The sequence below is a fragment of the Triticum dicoccoides genome, chromosome 5B (assembly GCF_002162155.2).
Source record: "Triticum dicoccoides isolate Atlit2015 ecotype Zavitan chromosome 5B, WEW_v2.0, whole genome shotgun sequence".
In the NCBI taxonomy this organism is placed as follows: domain Eukaryota; kingdom Viridiplantae; phylum Streptophyta; class Magnoliopsida; order Poales; family Poaceae; genus Triticum; species Triticum dicoccoides.
The window spans coordinates 19,161,387-19,164,690 of NC_041389.1; positions in this window are offsets into that span (position 1 = coordinate 19,161,387).

The following is a 3,304-nucleotide window of genomic DNA, read 5'->3' on the forward strand; positions in this document are numbered from 1 at the left end:
CTCCGGTATATGCCCGAACTTGCTCGGAACACTTTCGAAGTCCAAACATAGTCATCCAATATATCAATCTTTATGTATCGACCATTTCGAGACTCCTTGTCATGTCCGTGATCATATCCGGGACCCCGAACTACCTTCGGTTCATTAAAACACATAAATTCATAATACTGATCGTGACCGAACGTTAAGCGTGCGGACCCTACGGGTTCGAGAACTATGTAGACATGACCGAGACACGTCTCCAGTCAATAACCAATAGCGGAACCTGCATGCTCATATTGGCTCCTACATATTCTACGAAGATCTTTATCGGCCAAACCGCATAACAACATACGTTGTTCCCTTTGTCATCGGTATGTTACTTTCCCGAGATTCGATCGTCGGTATCTCAATACCTAGCTCAATCTCGTTACCGGCAAGTCTCTTTACTTGTTTCGTAATGCATCATCCCGCAACTAACTCATTAGTCACATTGCTTGCAAGGCTTATAGTGATGTGTATTACCGAGAGGGTCCAGAGATACCTCTCCGACAATCGGAGTGACAAATCCTAATCTTGATCTATGCCAACTCAACAAGTACCATCGGAGACACCTGTAGAGCACCTTTATAATCACCCAGTTACGTTGTGACGTTTGGTAGCACACAAAGTGTTCCTCCGATATTCGGGAGTTGCATAATCTCATAGTCATAGGAACATGTATAAGTCATGAAGAAAGCAATAGCAACATACTAAACGATCAAGTGCTAAGCTAACAGAATGGGTCAAGTCAATCACATCATTCTCTAATGATGTGATCCCGTTAATCAAATGAAAACTCATGTCTATGTCTAGGAAACTTAACCATCTTTGATTCAACGAGCTAGTCAAGTAGAGGCATCCTAGTGACATTATGTTTGTCTATGTATTCACACATGTACTAAGTTTCCGGTTAATACAATTCTAGCATGAATAATAAACATTTATCATGATATAAGGAAATATATAATAACTTTATTATTGCCTCTAGGGCATATTTCCTTCAAGATGAGTTATCAAAATACTATTCACCGTTGTATTTTCGATAATATCTTATAGTTAAAATAAGGCAAGTCTTGTTTTTGTGAAAAAATAAGGCAAGTCTCCTTTTTTGTTTCTCTTTTGCTATTTCAATTAAGCGTGTTGGTAATAAGGTAAGGGGTGGGATTGTTAGAGTTATAATATAAGTCATGTACCCCTTTGTATTTATTCCGTTATATAAGGGATTTCCTGCATATGTTCCACATGTGTACATGTATATATATATCGGCCTATGGCCACATGGGAATACAAGTTACTTATTCCTAACATGGTATCAGAGCAAGGTTCGGTAGGCTGCTTTATATACTTGCGGATATTGATCAACTGCATATTGTAACTGTTACTAGAGGCGCGGACATGTTGGCGTGTTTCTTTTTCTCGTGCTACAAAGAGTTGTCGCACGCACACCCCTCCTTCATGGCGGTGTACTCCGTTGTCACTAGCAATATGGCACTAGAGGCTTTCACACGTGCTTTGAAATTAATGAACATTTCAATTTTTTTTCATGAATCATATATTGAGTATTGGCCCAATATCCCTAACATTAAGTACCTTTACTTAGTACTGCTAATTGTTGATCTGCTTTTTGATCTAGTGGCGAAAGCGGTGCTCGTCGGCCTTTTACATGTTATCTGATTTATGTCTTTGTTGCTCACCTTGCAAGTGTTGTGTCCCTCTCTCGTTCACATCCAGTTGCCACCATTGTCATTATATGATCCAAATCTATCTATTACAGTATTAAAGCAAGATGAATTCTATGGTATAGGATTTTATGAAGTGAATGTATGCTTCTGTTTCTTTCACACAAAGGTTTTGCACATTAAGTAATTTGGTGTTGAATTGTTCTTGATCTTATTCATTTGCATATTGATTTCTAAAGGGTCATGTTATTAACCACTCGTGGGGTGACTATCTCGTGATGGGGTGCATAGTGAAATGACTTTCCAAAAGGATTGGAAGATCCGGCCATATAGGGGAGGAGAAATGGTGCCGCTACTCACACTATAATAATTGAGGGAGATGAGCGAATAGAGCTTTGCTACACTTATGAAAATTAGTTATGAAAATTAACGTGAGGGATTAGTTTGCAGCATTTGATTAGAGAGGAGAGGGGCCCACCCTGAAATTCAGGGGGTGGGGAGATTGATGTGAGCAAGACACGTACTTACATAAAGTCAATTTTCATAGCTATTCCGTAGGTGTAGGATTTCCGGAGCAAATAACAACCGGGTTTATGCTTTGTTTCTGTACTTTTTTTGTACTATGCCCCGCTCATCTGCATCCGGGGGACACAATTTCCTCTATAGGATCCACATTCCTACAATGACGGGTCAATTCGTATGTTGTCATATCGTAGCTTGGGTATGGCGGCTCAATTTCCTCTATAGGATCTACACTCCTACAATGAAGGGTCAATTCGTATGTTGGCCTATCGTAGCTTGGGTATGACGGCTCAATTTCCTCTATAGGATCTACATTCCTACAATGACGGCACAAAGTAAAAGAAAATATCGGCGCCCTTCTGGATCATGTTTTTTTTCCCTCATTTACCAACACATAAATACCTCTCATGACCCCTGAGAAGGTATCACGGCTCATCGTAAATCCATACATTTTGTAGCCACCCATGACAAAGAGAAGACGCCGGGCACAACACATGGCTCTTTTCCACTTTTTTTGCATGTCAAAGAAATTGGTGTGATTGTTCCTGATCTTACTTATTGATTTGCCCACTTGCAAGTGTTCTTAATCACCAGGGTGAGTTACTAGCTAGGTAGCTAGAGATAATGAGCAATGATATGGTTTACAAAAAAAAGTGGATGGACATGTTTCTGTTTGGTCACGCTCTAGTCTGTGCGGGAGTTCCCACTTTCTCTCTAACTACATGCAATGTCTCTGTGATGGTTCCCGCAAAAAAAAAATTTGTGATGGACATCTTTGTACTCATGATTTTATGAAAAAACGTTGGTCGGAATTGGCATTATTGTAGGCTGTGTTGACGCCTGAAATGGAAGCTATATAATGGTACACTTCTAATCCATGTGGTGCGCACACCATGGTTGATGGAGCATCGGCAGTGGGCTATGCCACGTTGCTGGTCGCCGTCTCTCTACCTCGCCATCTCGCTAGTGTCCAACTTACTTTTTCTTCCGTGCTCGTTCTTTCAAATAAAGAAAAAACCGAGAACGACTTATCAAAGACCGAGTCCTCGTCTAAAACACAAGCAAAAAATGGTGTTGTTCCT